At 40.7% G+C, this 13,957-nt stretch overlaps 1 protein-coding gene across 3 annotated transcripts in view; it reads left to right on the forward strand.

Moving 5' to 3' along the window:
• The first annotated feature begins 1,073 nt into the window (after positions 1 to 1,073).
• The window catches only part of NFKB1 (nuclear factor kappa B subunit 1), a 129,188-nt gene continuing 116,304 nt past the window's right edge, over positions 1,074 to 13,957 (forward strand). For 2 of the 3 annotated variants that reach the window (XM_068542503.1, XM_068542505.1), the window contains exon 1: positions 6,712 to 6,853. The gene's annotated coding sequence lies outside the window, so the exon portion shown is untranslated. Of the gene's footprint in view, positions 1,142 to 6,711; positions 6,854 to 13,957 lie in introns of those variants that run through there. The other variant, XM_068542504.1, reaches the window with a different exon arrangement.

Below are 13,957 nucleotides of genomic sequence, written 5' to 3' on the forward strand. Positions count from 1 at the left end.
GCCATGCTTGGGATTTCATAATTCCCCAACTCAACTGTTTCTTCTCATTCTGACCTTTTAGGAACTGTCTGCAGTATTTGACACTGTTGAGCACCCTCGAACCCTTGAAACTTTCTCTTCTCTGGTTTTCCAACGTTTCTTCCTACCTTCAATGGCACCTGAGCAGTCTTTAAGCATCTCTCTCTTTCTCTCCCCTCCCCTGCTACACACACACACACACACCAATTCCAGAAATAGTTACTCATCAAATTTCTGTTCTTGCTTCTCTTCTCTTCCAGCTCTTTGGTCACTAATGTTTTAGAAACACTCTCATGACAACCACCGCATCTTTGCAGTTACCTCTTGATTTAGATCACCAATCCTATGTCTCTCAGAGCATCAGACTTGAATTTCCAGCTGAACATTAGTCACTTCCACGTGCTCTCCTTGAGCCTATCATGATTAACACGATGAAAACTGAATTCATCATATTTCCACAGATTCTTTCTCGGTTATGATGTTACCATTCTAAGTACCCAGACTAGAAAACTCAGAGCCCTCTCTCACTCTTCCTCTCTCTCGAACTGCATGTGTTATCGGTAAGCAGGTCCTATTGACCCTATCTTCTAAAATCTCTTACATCGTTCTCCTTTTCATTACATTCAATAAATAGTTTAGTGTAGTGATTAAGAGCATGGACAGCGGAGGCAAATCAACTGGGTTCAGATCCTGATTCCCCTGCTACTTACTAGTTCTGAAACCTTAGGAAAATTATTTGACTTTTCATCTGTAAAAATGGGGATAATGACAACCTATTTTATATGATTGTCTGAGAGTTGAATAAGTTAATACATGTGTAACAGTTATTAATTTTGTGCTCACCCAACCTATTTCTTCTTCCTAAACACCCAGCAAAGCTGTATTTCCTGGGTCCCTTGCATCTGAGCGGGGCCTGGAATGTTGTGTCACTTTCAGTCAAAGGGAGTTGAAGGAAGACGTACACCTCCTATGCTCTCTCTCTTCCTTTGCTGAGGCAACATTGGAAGCAACACATAATGATGGAGAAGTTATATTCTGGAGGGATTCTGAATGGCTGAGTTACTACCTGGAGGAGAGCTGCCCCTGTGTGCCACCACCCAGGAGCTTCTGCAGTGAATTCTGGGTGAGAGAGAAGTAAACTTTTAAACTTTTATTGTGTTGAATCACTGAGATTTAAGTTTTTAGAAGATAGCTGCTAGTCTTATTTATCCCAAACATCATGTAAATACACTGGAAACTGTGCCACAAATAATAAGTATTTGATAAATGACAGAGATGATTATTCTACTGCTACTATATTGAGTCCAAATCATCCTTCACTTAGATTATGAGAAGATAACATAAAATGTCAACTCTTTCTAGCCTGAGTAGTTCATTTATTTAAGGTACATTGTACCATAAAAGTTTTGTTTTGCCCAGTTATATTGTTGGTAAATTCCAAATGATTATTGTATAGAAGCAGCAAAAGACTATTACTTTGTGATTCCCGTAAAGAGGAAAACAGATACTCTATTCCTTTCTTTACTGCCTCAAAAAAAGGATAAATGATGCCAGGACTTCTACCCCCTCACCTTCCACAAACTTTAACTTTCCTTCCACTACCTGAATCTTAGCCTCCTGAAAGCAGATGTCAAGTTGACTTGGGTCCAAATCCTGGCTCTCCCACACCTTCTTCTTCCTGAGTCTCTTCGTGTATGGGATATATTTTTATGGCCAGTTCTTTGGTGAAACAATGTGTATAACATTTTAAGTGAAAGAATAATCTTTTAAAACATTTCTTTATTATGTATTGAACATATTTTAAGTGCAGTGAATGTGCTTTAGAGAGGTGATATTAGACCAAAAAAAAATGTCGACAAGTGGGTGTCTGGGAAAAAATCTAATTTTTTTACGTTAATTATTACAACATACAATTCCACTTCCGAAGTCCTTTTGTTACAAACTGTGTTTTAAACCCAGACCTCATGTCTTTAAGTCTCACTTTCCTTCATTCGTTTTCTTTCTCCTGGTCAATTCACCATCATATCTTATCCACCATGCATGGCATCCACTAAGGGCCATCTTCATCAAGTTGTTCCTCTGAGAATCAGCAGTACTACTAATAATAACCGACATAAATATGAGTTTTCTGAGCATCTGGCAACTCGGTCAGTGCTTCACACACCTTATCTCATTTGACCCTTACAATACCACTATGAGGTGGGGCGTAATTATCATCCTATCTTACAGGTGAGAAAAAGGAGGCTTGAAACAATTATATCTAGGGTCACACAGCTACTCAGGGAAGAACAAGAGTGAATTATTTTCTGTAAAGGGCACAATCAGATACTGGCTTCAAATTTGAAGGTAGCACCTGATTCCATAGCTCGAGAGCTTAACCACCAGGCAATACTGCAAGCACCATTATATCTCTCCCTACCTATGCCTAAGTATTTGACTATACTTCCATGAAAGCATTTACTGTACTCTGCCTAGCACTATCATTACAAGCACTTCTTTGAGTTTTGCGAACTCTTTGACGGCAGTGATGGTACTGCATAAATATCATTTGAACTGATAGAGAAGATGCTAGTATCTCTAAGACCAGTGACATTCTTCTTTGAAATTTCTTGTCTCCATTGTCAAGGGAATACAATTCTGGATTCTCTATACAGTCTTAAGAGGAAGATGATTTCTTTGCCCTCTCTTGTTGGTTTTACTCTTGGTGATATAATCCATTATACAAATCACTTTTGTCCTGGCTATTACATAAGAGGTCATTCTTCCCAGCTTTATCTTCTTTTTCTTTTGTACCCACTTTTATAGGCTAATGGAGTGCTTTTCCAATAAGACCTGCTAACTGTGCAAGCACAAGATAGAACATGACAAGTACTTTAATAGAGGTGTAATGCAATACTTCGCTATCAATAGGGAGAGATGCCACAAGGATGAGTGTCTGCCCCAGTGGTCAACAGTGTGAGCATTTATGTCACTTAAGCCTATGAGGAAATTAATTTCAAGTCCTTTTTCTTAGAATAACTATTGATATTTGCATAGGCCTTTTACATTCTTTATCTCCCCTTTGTCTCTAGAGCTTCGTGAGGTAGACTTGTCATAATGTAACATACATGTTATTATTGTATATATACATAATACAACACATATGTTGTTACATGTATATTATATAGCCATGTCTTAGTTTGTTAATTTGGGCTGCTATAACAAAATACCACAGACTGGGTGGTGGATAAACAACAGAAATTTATTTCTCACAGTTCTGGAGGCTGAAAGTCTGAGATCAGAGTGCCAGCATGGTCTGGTGAGGGCCCTCTTCCCAGCTGCAGACTTTTTGTTGTATCCTCACATGGCAGAAGGGAGGAGCTAGGTCTCTGGAGTCTCTTTTATAAAGACACTTATCCAAATTATGAGGGCTCTGCCCTCATGACCTATTCAGCTCCTAAAGGACCACCCTCGTAACACCATCACTTTGGGGATTAGGATTTAAAAATATGACTTTGAGGGGGATGCAAACATTCAGACCGTAGCAACACAACATATATAATGTAAAGCATTATATAAAGCTATTATACAGCTTATTATATAGTATACACTATAATGTTATGCTTATTGTATAGGTGACAAGACTGAAATTCATATAAACTTGGCAAAAGTTACACAGATAATTCAAGGCAAAGCCAGGACTCTAAGTCAAGTATGATTTCAAGTCTAGTGAAGTCTTTCCATTTCATCTTGGCTCCCAGAGCCAAGAGCTGTGACCTGGGTGTTTCTAAGCATGTTGAACTGAAGCAAGTTGTGCCCTTTACAGAAATACAGTTCACTCCTGTTCTATCCCCAAGATAGGCCTTAGAGTTTGTAAGGCTCAGATGTATGAGTTTGTATTTGTGAATACTCTTTACACACTATATAACTTCTCATTGTTGATGTATACACTATATAGATCTCAACCTCGCAATTCTCTGGACGCCAACATTTCCAATACGCAGCTTTATGAGAAGAGAAATTCAGGTGATTTCAAAGATTTAGTGACACATACAACACAACTTGCCCTTTCCACAATCTTGATGACTGAAATTCCACAGGCATTTTTTCCGTTGTGTTCTGATAGTGGCAAATGCCCTCTGACACCTGAGAGTAGGTGAATTTGTAAGAAACATTCCTGAAAGCAGGTATGTATAGGGTGTAGAAGAAGTATTGGGAAACAAAACGGGAGTACAGGAAGGATAACTGGTGAGCCAAAAAGAGTAGATGGAGGGCTTTTATAGTTTTGTCTACTGTAGTGCATTGAATTGTGTCCCCCAAAATGATATGTTCAAGTCCTTACCCCAGATACCTATGAACATGACCTTATTTGGAAATAGGTTCTTTACAGATGTAGTCAAGCTAAGATGAGATCATACTGGATTATGGTGGGCTCTAAATCCAAAGACTCCTGTCTTTAAAATGGAGAAAGGAGAGGGGGATTTGGATACAGAGACACAGAGGAGACACAGGAAGGAAGGCCACGTGAAGACACAGGCAGAAATTGGAGTGATGCAGCTAAAGCAAAGGAACACCAAGGATTGCCAGGAGTCACCAGAAGCTAGGAAGAGGCAAGGAAGGAGTCTTCCCTAGAACCCTCAGAGGGAGCATGGCCCTGCCAACAACTTCATCTCTGACTTCTGGCCTCCAGAACTGTAAGAGTAAATTCCGGTTGTTTTAAGCCACCCAGTTTGTGGTAATTTCTAGCAGCAGCCCTAGAAAACTAAAACACCTGCTTAATAGACCACCCCCTCCGCCCACCTCAATTTTAAGTTCAATGTACGGGATAACTTTGAATTTGAAATGTAATCCTTTTAAGTAATTAACACTTTAATTTTTGTTCCCATAATATGTCACACTGACTCTTCTCTTCTAACAATACTGTCTATTGATTCTTTCAGCAATGGGCTACCACCCCATGCAGAATGAACTGTGTGAATATTCACACTTACCCCATAAGGAAAAAGAAAACTATTCCCCTAACACTTTGTTGTTTCATGACAGAGGCAGAAATCACTTTTTATAAGCTATATATTAATCTACTAAAAACACAATATTGGCACAATTTCTAATAATGTCCCATAAATAATAACACAGGGTTTCTAAAAAGTCATTGTCTTTAGTCTTTGTAAATCCCCTGAATTCCAGCTGTTCAACCGGCCCCTGGGAGCTAAATGAAATGGCTTGAAGGAAGATTGTTTGTTCGTCCCAAGGTCACTGCAGAGATTCACCCCAGACCCAAACAAATGGATCTCGACTCCTCTGCTGAACACTCCACCAAGAAGATTCTTATAACCCGAGGAGGGAGGGGGCATGACAAGGAGTGGGCACGAAGGGAATACTGCTATGGGCAGTCTAATGCCATAGCAACCCTGCCTGGTGAATCGGTGATTCCTGATGTTTTAAAGTTCAATTTACACAGTTATCACTGAATTCAGTAGTGAGATAATTAGCACTAAAATATCTATTTCAGCTCTGGTTTCTTGTTTGGGGAACTAATCTACCCTAAGGTATTCCCTGCCCCGCCTAGCACAGTGCCTGGCATGTAAAGAATCTCAAATGCTAGTGAATGGTGATCACCGGGAGGCCCGTCTGCGGGTTCTAGCAGCGGTCTCTCCAGAAGAAAACAAATTCCCACCTGCCGGATCAGTGTTTCTTTATGAGCTGTGAACCAAAACCATTGCTACCAGCATCTCTCTAATTCCACCCACAGTAACTCTCATAAAGGCCTGACAATGCCCTGTAAATGAAAATTCTGAAGAACTGTCAAAACCAGGAGATTTGAGACCTCACCCCAAACCGGTAGACGTTCAGACTTCCCTGGACAGAAGTCAGTTATGCTATAGACATTCCAGTTTAATCTGTAAAGAGATTTGAGAGTAACTGAGAGCACTTAAATGGAATATACAGATGAGACTTATTTTTATACACAGCATGCCTGGCTCCATGCCGACCCATCATCCCCTCTGGATGCCTGGGCCTGTCCTTCGGGGCTCTGGACTGGCTGACTCTCACAGCCGCACGGCCGACGCCTCCGCGCCGCCCGCTTCCCAGCAAGAGTCGGCCCCGCGGGCGCTTCCAGGGGGCGTCCCCGTCCGCCGCTGCCCTCGGGGCTCCCGGAGCGGCGGCGGGGGGACGCCGGCGTCCAGGGCGCCGAACGCGCGCCCCTCGCCTGCGCCCCGCAGCGGCTCCGAGGGGCGTGTGCGGAGCGGGCCGGCGAGGCCGGGCCGGGGGCGCAAGGCCCCCCCCGCAGGAGTGCGGGCTTCCCCCACCCCCGGCGGCGACCCCACCTCCCGCCCCCGCTGCGTGCGCGCGTGTGTCCGTCTGTCTGTCTTCTCTCTCGACGTCAGTGGGAATTTCCAGCCAGGAAGTGAGAGAGTGAGCGAGAGAGAAAGAGAGAGAAGTGCACCAGCGAGCCGGGGCAGGAAGAGGAGGTTTCGCCACCGGAGCGGCCCGGCGACGCGCCGACAGCTTCCCCTGCCCTTCCCGTCGGTCGGGCCTCTCGCCGCTGCCCTCGGCCAGCGTCCCGCCGCCAGCCTCACTCGAGAGCCCGGGGCAGCCCAGGCCGGAGCCGCCGCGGCCGGGAAGGCGGCGACGCCGCGGTCCCGCAGCCGCGCGCCCGGCGTTCCCTCCGCCCGCGCTGCGGCCATGGCGCGGCGCTGACTGGCCCGGCGAGACCGCGCGCCCGCCCGGACCCGAGCCGACCCGCTCCGGCTCCGGCCGGCCGCCGCCTCTTCCTTCCCCGGACCCCAGGCCCGCGCCGCCCCGTAGCGGGAGCCACAGGCGCAGGGAGGCCGAGCGCGGACCCGCCAGCAGGGTAAGCCAGACTCGGGCAAGCGGGGGCCGCGCCGGCGACGTGCGGCCCGACTCCCGCCACCCACCCGCCCCGCACCCCGTCCGGCCCCGCTCGGACTTCCTCATTCCTGCGCTAACCGCTCGGCTAGACCGGAGGAGGAGGTTGACAGTAGTGGAGGGACGCATGGGCTCTGAGCGAGGGGGGGAAAGGCACCTCCGGACTAAGCACGGGCCGGTCGGCCGGAGGGCCGCGGCTGCTCGCCCGGGCCGTTCTTTCTCCCCAGTCCCTCCGCCGGGCGGGAACGCGGAGCGGAGGGGAACTCGCGCAAACTTTTTTTATCCCCACCTCCCCTCCCCCTGCCGGGGGCTCGGGGCTTGAGGGCTGAGGGGCGCTTGGGCGCGGAGGAGTGAGGGGAAGGTGGTTGGTGCAGCGCAGAAGCAGATTTCACCTAAGGGCGTTCCACGAAATGAAAGCAGAAGTGCATGTCAGTCCTCTGGGCTGGGAAAGCCCTCCCCAGCTCCCCGAGATTGAACCGGACAGCCTTATTCCTGGTCTCCTACCTCCAAAAGAAGCCCCCCACTTCACACACACACACACACACACACACACACACACACACACACACACACACACACACACTCTCTCTCTCTCTCTCTCTCTCTCTCTCTCTCTCTCTCTCTCACCAACCAGGACAGGATATGCTCACCTACCATAGGACCTGTACCTTAGTTTTCAGAAGATAAGGAGGGCCTGGTACTGATCCTACAGGGCCGGGCATTTGAGAGCGAAATTACCCACTTAGAACACTTTTTAGACACCCTGATTATGTAAAACACTTGGACAACGGTACCATGTGTTGTGCATGACCTCTAAAACAAAAATGATGTAAACAAAGCTTATCGTGACATTTTAAAATAATAAATTTAAAAAATATCTGAGCTTCCATATACATTTTTGATAAAGTAGTCAAAATATCATCTTTTGCTTCTTCAGAACTTGTTGGTAGACGTGCTGTTCTGAGCAGAGAGATGACTGCAGTAGAAAGTGTATCTGGAAATGCAGGGTAGTTTAACCAATAGAGTAAATATTCAGATTATGCTCTTCTGGTGTGTAGGTTGAACAGGAATCACATTATCAGGAGTGGTATGTAAGAATCAATGGCTACATAAAATTTCTCATTAATTTACCGTAGTAAATTAGGAAATTTGTACGAAGATTGGTTGGTTGCTTGGCTTTGATTATCAAGATTTAAGAGGTTTTCATGGACTTTGCTAAGTAGGGTTTTTCAGCATTGCAGGTAACTAAATAACTATATTTAACTTAAAGATTTTGTTATAAAGCCCATAATCTGAGAAAATGACTGGGGTATTACTAAAACATTTAATGGCTGTGGCATAGAAATGTTCTTCTGCAGACTGGTGATCTTTGGTAAACACTAAAGCTTAGGATCAAGATGTTCAGTGCTTATTTTTCTAACAGAATGCCTCAATTGAATATTCCTGAGTAGTTTAAATTGCATTCCTGTTGCTAAAACTTTAAGTGGGAATTTGATTAAAATAAAGCCCTCAGCTGAAGCATGCTGTTTTCCTGATTTTAATATTGTGCTTTCTAGAGATGAATCCTTTTACTGTTTGATGCACTAAAGAAGTTATGTAAATAACTTAAAGCAGAGTATTTTTTTGAGCTTCTGAACTTGAGAAGACAGGAAATAAAAAGAGATTGATTTATCATGTAATTAAATTGCTAAAGTGAGAAGAACATATATGATAAATGGAAATATGAGATCTCCTGAACTTACTCACCCACACTGATAACCTGCAACTCCTCAAAGTCCTCTGGAGCTTATTTAGATAAAATGTCTTCCTGGGCCACAGCCTACTGGACTGAAATACTGCTTGCCGTGAATAGAAAACCACTTCTAACCTTGTTTGAAAGACTTTTTAAAGAAAGTTCTATATAATCCAATTAGGGATTGGTGGTGATTTGAAAATCTGTTTGTTTTGAACTTTCAATTTTATCTTGTGTTCTGCAGTTGGCATTCACGTGGGCTGAATAAACGCCCGTTTTTCAAACCCCGTTAGTAAATACTGGAGTATAGGTACAAAAATAGTTGTTCCCCTTTGTAAGCACTCCTTTGATCTTTGCACTTCCTTCTTACTTCTACCTTTTAAACAAGATCATCTGTAATGACTGAGTTGCACTTGGTAAAAGCTCAATTAGTCTGAAATAGACAGAATTTTAGATTTAGTGATCACCGTCCTCACATTTCTCTTGTCATGTTCCTCGGAACAAATTGACTCTAGTTGAGAAACTAATATTTATGCAGGCTGTGTTTACCACTGCTTTCAGACTCCCAGATAACTGATGAAGTAAGTTACTACCTGGACTTTCAGGGATTGCTCACTGTGGTAGATGGAAGGTCTTCATAAGGAATTGGCAGCCACAGGAATCTTGGACTATCATTCAATCAGCAAGCCCTTATTTTTTACCTAATTTATGAGAGGTATTCCCCTGTTCAGAAGAGGTGAAAGTTCTGGCTTCTGGGGGAAGTGGTTACTTCATAACCTTCAATTAGTTTGAACTTGGGAGAAGTAAGAACAGTAGTTGACATTTTAAAACAATAAATTTAAAAAATGATATCTGAGTTTCTATATAGATTTTTGATAAAGTAGTCAAAATATCTTTTTCTTTTTCAGAACCTATTAGAAGTGCTGTTCTGAGCATAGAAATGACTGCAGCAGAAAATGTATCTGGAAATGCAGAGTAGTTTAAGCAATAAGAATAGATATTCAGGTTATGCTCTTCTAGTCTACAGATTGAACAGCAATCACATTAACAGGAGTGGATATATAAGAATCAATGGCTATGCAAAATTTCTCATTAATTTCCCTTACTTTTAGTAGGAAGGTTGTTTCGTTTGGCTGATTGGTTTTCTGTTTATAATGTGAATCATACAAGGTGGCATGATTGTTTTATGTTTTAAGAAGAGAAGGAGGAGAAGGAACAGAATTTTTGTACTGGGGGACACTTTTAAATGTGCTGCTCCTACATCTACATTTATGTCTGATCAGAGTTAATTGACAACTGCTTCTTGGTGACCAGCAAACCATACTGAAGCAATTGACCCTGCTTTCTGAGAATGACTTCTCATTTGCTCTCTTGTATCTCCCATAAATACTGAGTTCTCCTACAGTGTTCTTGGAGGTGAGCAGGTAAATCATCAGAAGCATACATACCCCTTTGAGTTGACCCTGTCACTGCTTAGGAGACCTTAAGGGTTTTAAAGATGGAGGCATTCATTCATCTTCAGAGAGGAAAGTTGGGACTTGTGACATAGTTTAGCAAGTCAGTTTGGCTCCTTGAACATTTTTTTTTTAATCAAAAAAGATTAATGTTTGCAACCAGATAATCTGGTAGAGTTAATAGTTAGGGTAATATTACCAAGACACTTATCTTTGCAATATTTCATTAATGAGTATCCAGCGCTTCACTGTTAGATGAAGAAAAGTAGCATTCTTTTCTCAGTGATGACTTTGTTTCATACCTTTGGTCTCTGTTGTTTTAGAGAGGGTTCCTGGGTGCAAATTAATGTGCTTTCATATTTTCAGGTGAGGCTGGTAGACCTACCCTTGAATATCAGCTAATAGTTTAGAAAATAAGTTGTGAAGTGAAATCTCATTGCTTCACTATAAAAATATTTAAACCCTAACAGTTTTACACAAAAGTGATATAAAGTGTGATTTGTTAAAGAGTATAGACTCTTCAAGAGTGTAGATCATGGATGAAAATATTTGTTAAATTTACAATATTAATCTTAAAAATATCATTGTATTTAAAAATTTTATCATTGTATTTTAAAATTTAAAAAGAAATCAATTCATTGTTATTCTTTTATATTTTTGCAGTAATAGATTTAATTATCAGTAGTACAAGTTTCATCTGCTTTAATTTGTTGCCTGTTTTTGAAATTAGAATAATGAAACGGATGGCTTAATTCCCTATTACAAATTAGCTTATTACTGTTCATTTACATTTCACCATTAGGCCAAAAATCTTATAACCAGCTTTTATTCTGACCCATACTTTTGACAGATATTAATGAATTTAATCTATAGATGATTTCTTTAAGCTGTGAAAAAAATTCTGACTGATGGAGGCTGACTGATGCTGCAAGCACTGCTTTGTAATCCAAAGATTGTTAAGGCCTATCTAAATTAATCAATCAAAAAGTAAAAACAAAATATTTTACGACATCCGGAATAAAATACTTATGACCTATAAAAAACTGGGGGGAAAAGGTTATAGCTGGAAAACCTCAGGAACCAGCAGGCAGTCCACAAGGTTTACTATACTTTCCACTTTCATACTTTAATGATTTTGCAACACTATAAAACCTGGGGCCTCATCACAGGAGGGTTTTGTTCGTTATTTCTTACTTGTAGCATTTTTCAGAAAATTTTCCTTGGAACTCTGAATCTAACCATTTATTCTCTGTGGACACAATTTATGAAATGAAATATACCATCCACACTAGAAAAGGGTACAATGCCAACACTCCCAGGCCTGGTGTCATGCCCTCAGGGAGGGTCAGAACCATTTTACTGAAAACTCCTAACTTCAGTCCACTCAGCTTTGGACTAAATTAATTCTGATTCTGACCCTGACCTCTCTTCAAATCACTTAACAAACACACATTCAAGTTTTAAAAATTAATTTTAAAAGTTGCTTACAAATACATATATGTATAATCATTTTTGTTGTTGCCAACAAACTGAGGAAGAAAATAAATGTTTACTTATATAACAGGTACATTGTAAAGCTGTCATTGTTGAAAAGTACCCTGAAAAGTGAATAGCAGCAGTGTTTGTTAGTTAGAATGATAAAATAATCCAAGTACTCTGCGTATAGCTTCCCTGTGAGAAGATTTGGAGAGAACGATAAATTTTGCTGTGTTCCATTACATAATCAGCTCCGTCTACAGCTTCTGGGCATAAACAAAAACACAGAGCTCTAATGTTGCCCCAGTCGTCACTGTGTGAGTCAAAAAATGTATGGACCATTCAAACATTTCATACTGGAAAATAAAGCTTTGGATTTTTCTTAGATTTAAGCCTTTTGATATATGAGGCTCACCAGCATTTGTACATGAGATTTTCTTTTTTTGCTAACTTGAACTAAAAAAATACAAAAGCTACATAAAGTTAAGCACACCTCTATAGAGAGAGCTTAATTAACATTAAATAACTTGATTGCTATAATGAATTTTGTTTGTCAAAATAGCAGTTATTTTACAAAATTATTTATCATTTTTATTATTCATTATTATTTATTGTGTGGTTTTACTAAATATATCACAGTATATTTCAGTGTCAGGGCATACGTATCCTTCATTTTTATCTCCAGAAATCAATTCTAATAATATTAAGCTTGAAAAAAGAAAAATTAAAAGTGATGACAAATTCCCTAATCAATCTACCTATTCATCGGTTCTGGGTTCAAGCCTACAATTCATTTAAATAGTGAAAGTAAATTGCTTAATTGTCTTAGAAAATATGCCTTCCACGACAAGAATTTTAGGAATGGAGAGAATGACTATTTTTTTTTTTAGTGTTTTAACATGAATCCCTGACTTATGTTTTATTGATGTTTGAAGAACTTCTTTATCTACCAGTTCTTAACTTAGGTATAGGTTTGTTTTCTAAGATATAACCATTTATTGGTGTTTGATCATTAAGACTTGATTTATAAAGTGTATTTTTCTTTTAAATGGGGCCTAGGTGTGGTTGTGAGGTCAGAGGAAAAGAATCCCTAAAAATTTACAGCATCTACTATAATGCTCTCTGAATAATATAAGCACCTGTATGATTTATAAAGTTAAAGACAATGTGGAAGGATGGAAGGAGTATGAATTCCCTCTGTTCATATAGAGGACATTTAAAGTAGAAAGGAAGAAACATGAAGGTAAAAAATAAAAGTTAAATTTAATGTTGAAAACTTTGGCCAAAACAAAGGATAATGAAAGCATAGATAAAGTTTTAGGGGAGAGTCCTCTATAAAATCAGATCTTGAACTTTATTTTTGACTTAAATGTGGAAAAGAAAAATAATCTAGAAAGTGAATCAGAATTCCAGAGAAAAGGATAAATTCTGTATATCATGGATGAGAAGAGGAGGGTCATAATGAAAGGAGTGAGAGGTTGCCCTTGAATAGAACTGTTTTGTAGACATTTCACTGTGGCTTATCCTACTTTTGATTAATTGAAATCAATAGTCATTTCCCCCACATTCTTAAGTCAGTTGTGTTAAGCAGACCTCAATACTCTTGGGAAATTATAAAATCAAAAGCATGGTATCTGATAACAGTTAAATGCACTTCCTTGCTCTCTTGCTATATCATAGCATTTATTGGATATAATGTCTTTATGGTTTCTCCATGTGTTTACCCAGTTTCCTGTTTTAGACATTTAACTAAATTTAACAAGCACACCTTGGAAGATTTTAATACTTCCTATTTTAAAACATTGCCTTATCAGTCATTTAGCTTGAAGTGCTTTTTTATGATGGACAGGGAAAGTATCCTGTTTCTCTTGAAAAGTCTAACATAATAGCCAAATAGGAATTAGTCCAAGTTAAAATAGATGGGTGACTGGGGAGGGGGGGCAGTTTTGCTGTACGTACTAAATATGTGTTAAACTGAAGGAGTCCATTCATTCAAGGCAAGCCACAGAAAACAGTAATTTTATTGCTGAGGCACTTAAGTATCATTACATGGATATCCCCGTCAGTATGCCAATATCAAATTTATCATCATTCCCACCCACCAAATTGCTCCTCCCAGCACATTTAGGGGATACAGTTGTTAGCCCACTGTGGTCCATTCAGTAGGTTTCCCATGCCAGAAATCTAGAAACCCATTCTTCATGCATACTCACTTATCTCCTCCAATCCATCACCAAATTCTATCAATTCAGCCTCCTCTCATCTCCAGAATTCATCCCTTCCTCATTGAATTTCTAGCTTTCATTTTTTTCATTCGCTCCTGATGCATAATCTCCTGCTTCTGTTCCATCCTTCATTCCAGCATAAAAGTCAGCTTTCTAAAGTGCAGATCTGATCATATCACGAT

Source organism: Eschrichtius robustus, chromosome 4 (assembly GCF_028021215.1).
Source record: "Eschrichtius robustus isolate mEscRob2 chromosome 4, mEscRob2.pri, whole genome shotgun sequence".
Lineage (NCBI taxonomy): Eukaryota > Metazoa > Chordata > Mammalia > Artiodactyla > Eschrichtiidae > Eschrichtius > Eschrichtius robustus.